At 36.4% G+C, this 12,202-nt stretch overlaps 1 protein-coding gene across 2 annotated transcripts in view; it reads right to left on the minus strand.

Annotated features, from left to right (window-relative positions):
- Positions 1-12,202, minus strand: part of Gen (XPG-like endonuclease) — a 317,873-nt gene that overhangs the window by 174,053 nt on the left and 131,618 nt on the right. The gene's annotated exons all lie outside the window — the stretch shown is intronic.

A 12,202-nucleotide genomic window follows, 5' to 3' on the forward strand; every position in this document is an offset into this window, starting at 1 on the left:
AATGTAATTTATTCTGTTACTCATTATTTATTTATTTATAGCTTATGTTGCTATTCATCATGTTATGATGACAAAGATCTAAGTGGACTGATGCAGTTTAGTAGTGCTTTGTTGTTATGTGCCATCCAGCTGTTTTCGATTCTTAGTGATCTTGTGAACAAAGGCTCTCCATCCCACTCGGTCTTCTCTTTTCTTTCAATAATTGTAAGTTCAAGTTGGTAAGTTCCTTTATGTTGTCAATCCAACTATTTTGTGGTCTTCTCCTCCTCCTCATATCCTCAATCTTCCCCAACATAACTGCTGTTTCCAATGATTCATCTACTCTTTCATAATATATGCAAAGTACATGAACGTCTGTTTAGTGATCACTGCCTCCAAGAAGCATTCTGTCTTTATATTCTCTAAAACCGTCTTATTAGTCATTCTTACAATCCATGAGATTCCTAAGTCTCTTCCATGCCCATTATTCCAATGAATCAATTTGCTTTCTGTTTTTCTTTTTAATGATCCAACTTTCACATCTATACATCACTACTGGAAATACTATTGCTTTGACAAACTTTTGTAGCCTTACTCACACCTCTATCTTTTATAATTTTTGTCAGGTTTAACATAGCTTGTTTTCCCATGAGGGGTGCTTAAGGGTCAAAGCTGTATAACTGAGAGGAGACCTCCACATAGCCTTTAAAGGAATGCGGAGAACCGACCAGGGCTTCTGACCTAATGTCCAATCCTCACCTTCTCATGGTGCACCCTGTTGGGTAGCTACCTGAATACTGAACGAACAAGGATGGGCTGCCAATTTGTGATTTAGCGGACCAAATTGGATTCTTATTGGCTTAAACCAATATACAAAATGATGGTACAACATGACAAAATTTCACGCTGGCTGCGACGTCACCTGGTTAAACAAGGCCCCCGTTGTTTTCGCCAGGAACCAGGGCAAACAGCGAAACGTCAGCTACTGGAACAAATCTGAAAGCACACCCCAACTCAACATCACCAGAGTTAAAGGTTGGTACTATCAACATAGGAATCCTGAATGGCAAAGAAATGAAGCTAGCTGAAGAATTAGATAAGTACCAGATCGACATAATAGGGGTGACTGAAACTAAAAAGACAAAAACTGATGAGATCTTTCTCAGAAATAAATACAAAATGTTATATTCAGGAAATGACAATCAAGGAAAAGAAGGAGTAGCCATAGTAAAAAAAAAAAAAAAAAAATCAGCTAACGCCTTTTTATTCCCGTATACGGGAGTAGGCGAGGCCATTTAGCCCTATCTAACTTTTGGAGACTGAGTGGGCAGTTCAATCTCCACTGGTACCCAATCAGAGACAGATGGCCCAAAGCTATCACTAATTAAGCAGTACGCAGTGAAGAGAGACGGCTCAAATGTGCCGCCATCTCGTGGTCCCTAACCCTAACACAATATATTTAATGTCTGAAATACTGTGGGTTCTACGGTCGATTTTCTTGAGTTTACAGGACGAAAAACCCGAGTTTCCGGGAGGAAAAACCTGCTTGCCCGTGCCAGAGATCGACTAACTCGGGAACCGGTCGAAAAAAGGCTTAGAAAAATTTCCTCTAGTCGCCGACTAGACTCGAAACCAAGACTTCCTTCGTGCGGCCAAGCGCGGTGGTATGCAAACGCCACATCCACTGAGCTACACAGGCTCTGTAGCCATAGTATTCAACACAAAATATGAGGTTAATCTTCTTGAATGCCAGGCAGTCTCAAGTAGAGTGATGTTGGGCTAATATCAGAATGGGGAATTGGACAATGAGACTTATTTGTGCCTATGGTCCAACAGAAGGTTCTACTAAGGAAGAAGTGGAGGAATTTCTTGATGCTTTAGAAAAAGCAACTGACACAATGATAAAGGAAAAGTTGGTCCTTGTTGGGGATCTAAATAGCAGAGTAGGAAATGATTGTCAGACATACAAAAATATTTTGGGAAAATCTGGAGAAAAGAGCAAAGCTAATAATAATGGCAAATATCTGTTGGATTTTGCTCAGGACATGGACTGGTTATTACTAACCATGTTCCAACATAAAAATGTGCACAAATTCACACAGAGAGAAGAAGCAAGGAATAAGAAAAGTCTCATTGACTATGTTATAGTTGATAGTGATGTTTCCTCCCTGGTGCAGGACACCAGAGTATACAGAGGATTTGAAATTGGAAGTGATCACTATTTAGTCTTGATCAGGATAAAATTGAATTTCATATTGAAAAGAATAACATTTAAGAAAGTTTTAAAGCGAATAAAAGTTGAGCAGCTCTCAGATGTAAACTGTAGACTAAAATACACAAAGATTATTGAAGAAAAAATGAAAGAGTTTAAGAACAGGAACCAAACCTTGGAGATTCAGTGGCAAGCCTTGAAGAAAACCCCGATTGATTCAGCGGTGAAGTTGTCTGCAAGGATAGAAAAATCAGATGGAGACAAATTTGGACAAACGTTCCTGGTAAATAAGTCAGCTTGTGCTCTGAGAGAATACAGAGACAAATGTAGGAAAGCGAAACACTGCATAAAACTAGCTAAACAAGACAATGGGGGACTTTGGCAAGACCATAAAAAATAAATATCAAGAAGCTGGGAAGATATTCTCGAGGTTGTCGAAGAAGCTTAGAAATGGAGGAAGGAGTGCTGTAAAAGGAGTAAAAGATTATAAAGGTGACATGAAAACAGGAGAAAAAGATATCCTTGAAGTAAGGAGTAATTACTTTAAAAAATTGCTAAATGAAACAAGCAGCGATAGCACAGTGGTAAGAAACACTGACCAGGCATGCAGTCAGGAATACATATCCAAACTTAAAGTAGAAAAAGCCATCAAAGGTTTGAAATGTGGAGAGGCAGCAGGAGTAGATGATATTCGACCAGAAATGCTGAAGTATGGTGGTATAAAAGTCTTACAGTGGCTGCACTGCATAGTTCAGAAAGCCTGGACAGAGGGACGAATTCCCGATGATTGGAGTAGAGCTCTAATAGTACCCATATATAAAAAGGGAAATAAAACTGAATGTGAGAATTACAGAGGTATTTCCCTACTGAGTGTTCCTGATAAGATCTATGCAAGTTTTTTTCAACCATTTCTCAAGATCTATACTTGAGAAACGGTTGAAAAGAATTGTGGAAGAAAAGCTTGGTGAAGAACAACCTGGATTCAGGTCAAATAGAGGCTGTCAGGATCAGATCTTCACTTTACGACAAATAGTTGAGAAAGCATGGGAATATAACAAAGATCTGTATTTAAGTTTTGTCGATCTGGAAAAGGAATATGACAAGGTACCAAGAGAGAAGCTATTCAATACCCTACAGTTATATGGTGTCAATGGGAGATTATATCAAGCAACACTTAGTCTTTATTTGAGTTGTCAGCAGTTAGAATTGAAGGAAGTACAGGAAGATGGTTTGATGTTAAATCTGGTGTGAGACAAGGATGTACATTATCCCCTCTGTTATTCATTATCTATATGGATCACATTATGAAGGAAAGTGGTATTAAACATGATATCAGAATTGGAGATGTCAATGTCAGCTCTTTGCTTTATGCGGATGATGTTATAATTCTAAATAAATCTGCTGCAAGTTTGCAAGATTCCCTCGACTAAATTGAATAACTGTTGTAATAGATATGGTATTGTTAGATCTAAAATAGGTGAACCTCATTTTTACATGACGTCACCATTCCAGAATCTAACAATAAACATAAAATAAATATGCATACTTATCTTTTAGCACAGTATAACTATGTTTTTTTTTTTTTTGTAAACAACATCTTGTATATTAAACTTTGAATTATGTTAAATAAAATCAATATATCTGTGTGTCAAATATAAATGTAAGTCAGCAATTTATCGCCCTAACGCTAAAAAAGCAGCGTAAGCACCCGCGGGCATCACATCTGAGAAGATATCATGATGCATACATTCTCAGAAATAGAAAGTCCTGCATGTTGATCGGTGAAGTCACCCAGTCGGAGACCAATAGGTGGGACGATAAGAGAAATTCAAACTCGGAAAGGTGGCGTTCTTGGGGAGTGTATAAAACCCACGACACGGAATTGACTCTGCCCTGTTTTTTTGTTCCGGCATTCTCTCCGTGTGCTACAAGTGTTCATCGCAGTTCGGCTCTTATTTTAAGAGCCGACTTTCGAGAAGTTCCGGCATGGCATAGCAGCAGAGTTCGGCAGGATCGAACATAGGCTATCAATGAGGATTGTTGACGTAAACCCTTAGCAGAGAAATAGCGCTTGGCTCAGGAGAACACGTGTATCCCACGTGGCAAAGAAAATCGAGATAGCCAGAATCATAACAAAGAAGGAAGGACAGAAAGAAACCGATAAAGAGTAGATAAGTACTTTCACATGTTCTAGCCCATTTGAGAATTGACTAACAGTGCGAAAAGAGTGTATCTTAAACTTGTAACAGAAGGAAGTGTGAAGAACTGAGATTTATGTAAATGACTCTATGCCTTTAAAAATGAATTTTAAGAATTTTCAGTTAGATAGAGATTTTGTTGTGATTCATTCGAGAATGATTATCAATGTGCTAAATGCCTAAATGACCAATTGAGCTGTAGATAAGAATGTAAAATATGTTGAAATATTTAATTTGCTAACATTTAGAAATCAATGCTTAATTATTTTAAGAACGAGAGAGTGAGAGAAAAGTAGAAGTTTAAATTAGAATTAATAATTGTTTTATTTTTGTGTTGCATTGCATAATGAGTTCATTAAATTTATTTGATGCTTTACATGTCTGTGTTTCTGATCATGCTGACTGACCCTGACCCTTCATAAAATACGAACCTGTGATTGTGTGTGATTGTATGTGTATGCGGGGATATCCCAATTAAGAGTAGTAGGGCACGACTGCAATAAACTAGAAAACCTAAAGCTTCTGAATTTTAGCTAAGATTATTAGTAGCACCTGATATCCTATGACTATTCTTAGGCTGAGTTTAATTCTACCCTTAAGGCCCAGGCTGGCACAGTAAATAAATTTGCCTGAGTGAATAGGATAGTTCATAGTATTCAGGGAATAGGTATTTCTGGCAACCCTTAGAAAGTTAAATTATGTAAGGAATAAAATAAAATGAATTAAGAATAGTATGATAGAACAAAGGCTCAGACCCGACGATAAGTATAGAATAAAAGAAGGATTGTAAAGATTTGATAACATTAACACTAAGACATTATAAAAGTTAAAATTAAAATAAAAATAAGAAAATAAAAGAATAAAAAGGAAACAAAATGATAAAAATAAAACAAAGAGAAGGCCACATAACAATGGCGCAGCCAACATAACAAAAGGCACAAGCGGTAGTATTTTGATAGAAGAGGTTGAAGTAAGAAAGGATATAATTAAATATAGAGCATCGATATAATAATAGCAAATATATATGACATAATGAAGGTGAGCATTAAAAAGACAAAGACAATGAAAATAGGTAGAATTGTTGAAAATGTCAACTGTGTTGTGAACGGAGAACCTGTGGAACAAGTAAAACATTTCAGCTACTTAGGCACGATTTTTAGTGAAGATGGTAAATTAAATATAGAAATAGACAACAGAATCAACAAAGCTGGTATGGTAGGAAGTCAATTGAATAAATTCATATGGAATAAGAGAGAAATTAGTCAGAACACTAAATTAGCTGTATACAAGACAGTGTTCAAACCAGTTTTAATTTATGGATCTGAGAGCTGGGTCAGAAGTAAAACGCTTGACCAAAGACTAGAGACCGCAGTTATGAGAGTCCTGAGAAAGATTAGAGGCGTGAACAGATGGCATCAATGGCAATATCATATTAAAAACGAGTATATTAGGAAAGAACTTGACATTGTCAGCATCCAGGAATGCGTTAGCAGAGCTAATCTCAGGTGGTATGGTCACTTAAACAGAATGGGCGACGAAAGATTAGCAAAACAAGCGTTCTCTGCCAGGTTGTCAGGAAAACGACCCAGAGGAAGACCAAGATATAGGTGGATTGATACAGTACAATGTGCCTTAGACGATAGAAATATAAGATCTGATAATGATAATATTGGAGTCTTGACAAGTAACAGACTGATTTGGAGGAAAATTGTAGAGGAAGTTAATAATGATGTAAATTTTTCATGTAGTACTATCATATCCTGTACACCCCTTGAGGGTACATGTCAGGAATTTGATAATGATGATGTTTTCCCATGATTATCCTTCTTTTAATTTCATCTTCACATTTACCATCATTTCTTATTCTGGACCCCAGTAAATCATAACTTTCAATGATCTCTATTTTATCTCTCTCTCTCTCTCTCTCTCTATCATAAATTCATCTAAATTTATTAGCCAGCCTGGTTGGCTGAGTGGTTAGCATATCCACTCTCCAGCAAAAAGGCTGCTGGTTCTAATCCTGCTCTGGGTATGGATGTTTGTGATTGTGTGTGAAAATACTAGTGGTGGTGGTGAGCAGTAGATGGTGTAGATGATGATGATGATGATTGTAGTTGCAGTTCATTGTAGTTGGTGAATTGAGTGGTGGAGACAGTTGTAGAGTAGATGCCCTCCCAAGATTAGTCTCTGAGTTCCTTGGAGGTGTCACATAATAATAATAATAATAAAAATTACCAGAAGCCATCACTTTTGTTGCTGTTGTGTAAATTAAGCCCAGTTTTGATGTTTTCCCTTCTTAAACAAAAGAATCAACTGCTCCAGACATTCCTAACTTTCTGCTATGATGGCTGTATTATCTGCATATCTTAAATTATTCATCTTTTTGTCACCAATCTTAATCCAAGCTGGGTCTTTGTCTAAGTTACCATTCTCATAATGTATTCACTATAAATATTAAAAAGATAGGGCGACAGGTATACAACCCTGCCGAACCCCTTTTCCCACTTGAACAGTTTCTCCAAAGACTGTTTTTACTGAAGCTTCTTGGTTGCCACACAGCTTTCTTATCAAGAGAATTAGATGCTTAGGTATTCCACTGATCTCATTACAATCCACAGTCTGTTGTAATCCATGCAGTCAAAAGCTTTCTTATAATCAATAAAACAGATGAACACTTCCTTCTGAAATTCTCTTGTTCTTTCCATAATTCATCTCACGTTTGCTATCAGGTTTCTAGTTCCTCTACCTCTTCTAAAGCCAGCCTGTTCTTTGGGCCTTTGTTGGATCATTTTTAGCACAACTTTACTTGCATGTGATATTAAAGTGATGGTTCTACGAGGTGTGGCTATTAAATAATGAGACAAGGTGAACTGTGAATCATGTACTTGTAACAGTGGGATGCACCTGCACTGTGAATGACCTTGAAAGTTTTAGAAGCAGTTGAGATAAGCAATGTTTGCTGTCACTTGTGGTTAGTCGGTAGGCAGTTATAAAAGAAACATGTGAAGTCGCACAATTGATGCACTAGAAAACTCCCACGCCAGCAAGAATGAGTAAGTCAAAACTGAAGGCAATGCTGATTGTTAACCAACATTATTACCTCGAGGTTCTCGCCAAGCTGAGAGAATGAGTGAGGAAGAAGAGACCCGATCTGCAGAAGAACAACGCTTGGATTCTCCATCAGGACAACACTCAAGCCCACAGTGCACTGTCTGTAAAGCAGTATCTGGCCAATAAGAAGATTCCAGTGTTGGACCATCCACCTTACTCGGTGGACTTAGTTCCATGCGACTTTTACCTTTTTCCAAAGTTGAAATCCACATTGAAGGGCACCCGTTTTCAGTCAGTGGATGAGGAAAAGAAGAAAACAGCAGCACTACTGAAGCAGATAACACCTGATGACTTGCATCTCTGCTTCCAGCAATGGTGTAGAGGAGGGAAGTATGTTGAAGGGTATAACAATTAAGTTGTACAATTGTAATAATAAACTACATTTTTGCAACCAGTCTCGTTATTTAATAGCCACACCTCGTATAATTCTCAATCTCTGGGATTTGATTTTTTAAGAATTGGGATGAATATTGATGTCTTCCAATCTCTAGGGTATATTTTCTTCCAAACCTCTTGGCAAATTTCAATTAATATATTCATTATTTCATCCCCAGCCGCTTTCAATAATTCCATCGACAGACCATCAGCTCCAGGAGCATTTCCTTTTGGCAGTCATTCTATTGCTGATATCACTTCCGGGTTCCTCAACAAATTTTCTTTCAATATTAATATCATTTTTGTACAAATCCTCTACATACTCTTTCCATCTTTTCTTCACTGTTTCTTCTTCTTCCATCATACATCTTCCGAAATTACTTTTTTACAACTCCTAATCTAGGGGAATAAACTTCCCTGTAACTTCATTTATCTTTCTACAAAGATCTTTTGTTCTATCTGTAATGTTGCTTTCTTCAATTCCCTTGCATCTTTTGGTTAGAACTCTGCACTCAGTTGTCTAACTCTTTCTTTGTTCTCTGAAGTTTCATTTTAAGAAGTGCCTTAGAAGATTGAAATATAAGATATGATAATATTGGTGTCCTGACAGATAACAGACTAATTTGGGGGAAAATTGTCAATTGCAACTGTAATAATAGATGCATCTTTTGCAGTATCCTGCATGTCCTTTGAGGATATGTATCAGGAATTTGATGAGATGTTTTTTTTTTTAACATAATCTCAAACTCTACTCTAAAGACCAAACATTGAACAGCCACTTCAGGCCTCCCATAAATGGAACAGTGGCCTCACAATGGATCATAATATTTTTCTCCCACTAAAAGCTATTCACAAACATTCATGAACATGGTGGAATTTTAACCCAAAACTTGGTGGTAGAGGGCTGGTATTCTCTATATCTTTGAACATCAGGATTAATGTCTAAGATTGCTACTTAACAATCATTTGATCTTCAAGCTTCTGTGGTTGTTTTCCATGTTATCTATGACTGCACAGTATAACTACAGCATAGTACCAATTTATTTATATCTGTTAATTTTACAGGTACTATGGCTTACTTCTTAAATATATACTTAAAAGATGTTCAGCAAAGAAAGCATTCTACATCATTCAAAGGATAATATGGTAAACACAATAATCAGACTTTATATATATGGTGTCATAAATTGTCAGTACTGTCTTTTTTTATTCTTTCTCTGCTAAATGGAAGTACAAGAGAAAACTACCAGTGGTTGAATATTAAGTCTTAATTATGACTAAATGCCAAAAAAAATTGCCATAAGGATCAATGAAATAGTTCTTCCCATCACCTCGCATCCCTCTCAAAGATTACAGTAATGCTATTATTATTTCCTAAATCCAGAGGACCTGCAAAAAAATAGCTGGAACCCTCAAATAACCTTCAAGAAATGTAATCTTTGCACCACTTTTAAACCTCATTTGAAGCTGGTTGCCTTTATTTGCTCTCCTAAAGATCCACTTGCTCCTTTCTCTGTTCCTGGTGTTTACAGTGTTCACTGTTCTTGCAACTTGTCATATTATGGTTGCAAGTTGGCAGATGCTATCTTGCAATGATCTAGCTGATCATGTTTGGATACCTTGCATAGAATATAATAATAATAATAATAAACTGCTGTGCTTCACTGCAGCAAATCTATACTTGAATGATTTACAATCAACAGATAAACTTAAAAGCAAATCTAAATAAATATGGTTGTGTTAAACTTTCCAAGATTTGGAGACATTAATTCTTAGACCTTCTGCCCAATAGACAAAGTTAGTCACCAGTACCAGATAGCATCCCAATAGGACATTAGGCTTCTAATCTAACTTTTTCCACTTATTGTTTTGTGTGCATTATTACAATTTTTCTATTGTATCCCAGATGTCTTTGTGGCAGACAAAATAATTGAACAATTAAACCTGTGTTTAATTATTTTTCTAGGCTGTATTTATTCCATTAAACACTAATTATGAGTTGCTGATAATGCTTGAGGTACTTTGCTTTGATCACTGATGTGAAAGTTGGAGGAGAAGAAAATGATGCTAGGATGTCAGACTTGTCTTTGGATGATGTTATAATTAAACCAGCTAGATGTGAAAGAGGTGGAAACATGGATGGACAAAGATGCACCCAATGGTTTTTGCAAGAGCCAAAAGGCTCATTTGCCAACTGAATAGGAGGCAAGTTTGTGGCTCTTGGATCTTTCAAAGTCAGATTTTGATTGGCAGGTGATCTTTACAGCTGCTGCGTACTGCCTTGTAGACTGAATAGGGTGCTGGCATTCTAGTTTCAAGCCACTTGTGATATGCAGAATTCTTTTCTTGAATTGCTTTGGCGCACTTGCAAAACCAACATTCAGACAGTTGTCTGGATTTTGGGGTAAAGTGAGGAACGAAGGTCTCTCTTCTAGTAAGAATTATTTCTGATATTTGGTTGATGCAGGTGCCTGGGATATGAAGAATGAAAACAGTAGTCAACTCAAAGAAAGGTGGAGTATAAGACATGCAGATAATCACATTTGACTTTGTTATTATTATAATGCCAAAGGAAACAGGACTAAGAGTGGTTGGATGAAGGGCATTCTACTAGAAAGGAGACTTTGATAAGGTTATGATTTCAGTTACCAAGTGAAGTGTCAATATCCATAGGACATTTATCAGGAGAACTGGTTAAGAAGTACTTATATCACACTTATCTCACTATTGTCACTTATCTCCCTTTACTTCCACTCATCTTATATCTATACTGTAAGTATAGATATAAGTGAGATATTGCAGCTTAGGCCTGATGAAGGCAGAACTCAAGACATTCCTGAAAAACGGTTAAGGGTGTGGCTAGGAAGCATGTGAGATCCAGATTCTTTTCATTGCAAGTTGTGGAATGGGCCCCCTGATGGCCCATTAAATGTTGCAAGTGCATCTTCAGTGAATGTATTCAAAGAGAGGTATGATGGCATTTAAGTATGAGTGATTAAAAATGACTCACCCTCATTGAGCACTTGGACTCCAGAAGAGCATACATAATAATAATTAATGATGTGAGGCAGTTAATCCTATCTACACAGTGTGACTAGTATATCTGCTTTGAGATGAAAAACCCAAGTTTCTGAAAGAAAAATCCTGTCACCTCCACATGGAATCAGCTCGTTTAAAGATTGTTCATGTTCTAGATGGGATTCAAATGCAGGTCTTTCTCATCAAAGAGCACTGTCATTATCTACTGAGCTATGAAGGCTCCAAAAATAAAAAATAAATAAATAAAATAAAATAAAATAAAATAAATAAATAAATAATAAATTTTAAAAAATACATCAATACCTTGTGTGTGTACACATACACACAATGTACTCATACATACAAAAATTTCTAATCTTTTTTAGGATGGAGTGATTCAAACAAAAAATTCTAATTCTAGTTATTGAAATTAAGTGGATATTACATCCAACATCATTTCAAAGCCGAATACAGAAACTATAAAAGTGTCGTGTGGGGATTGACCAGAGAGCTAACAGGAATACACCGTCGGCATACTATGAATTGCCCTTGCCGAACCTAATAGGAAAGCACGGCCGTTAAAGTTTCCGTATATTGCTTTCTATTGGTTCATTATAAGGTTTCACTAGTCTGACAGCTGTTTCAAACTCATTGGTTTTCGTCAGAGACTAAGTAGAAACCTAGAGAGCAAAAACTCCCTGTGCTAAGGAACTCAAAGCATTGGAGAGGTGTATTTTTTGTAAGCGAACACTCGGTCGATACATAAAGTATTTACATATTGACCGAGTGTTCGCTTAAAATCGCTGAAGTGAAGCCTTTTGGCTCTTTATTTTAGTCTTAATGCTAGGTTTTCAATTTTTCTGAATGCAAGCCATTTATCATTTCCTGGTATGTACCATCAAGGAGTATATTCAAAGGTTATATATTCTCACTACAGCAAAATCCCTCACTATAACAACTAGTAAAAAATCCTGATTGAAATCAATAGGACAGTCAATAAAGTTCTCTACTATTACATTTTTTTTTTCTATTTGAAAATTATTTATTTTTTTTTTTTTTACTTTTTCTTCTCTAGCATTAAAATCACCTCATAGAATTTAGTACAGCAAGATTTTTGCTATAGCAACTGCTACTACAGCAAATTTGCTTGTTGCAATAAACTACAGAAAAGTCCCCACCAAGCTTCCTGGGTACTACTATGCTTAAAACATTCATTATAGCAAATTATTAACTATAATGAACTATTTCTCTAATATGCTATGGTAATAGCTGACTGTATTTTATATAAAAACTGCATATATTTGGTCAT

The sequence above is a fragment of the Typopeltis vanoorti genome, chromosome 3, assembly GCF_054136105.1.
Source record: "Typopeltis vanoorti isolate ZY-2024b chromosome 3, IOZ_Tvanoo_1.0, whole genome shotgun sequence".
NCBI lineage: Eukaryota > Metazoa > Arthropoda > Arachnida > Uropygi > Thelyphonidae > Typopeltis > Typopeltis vanoorti.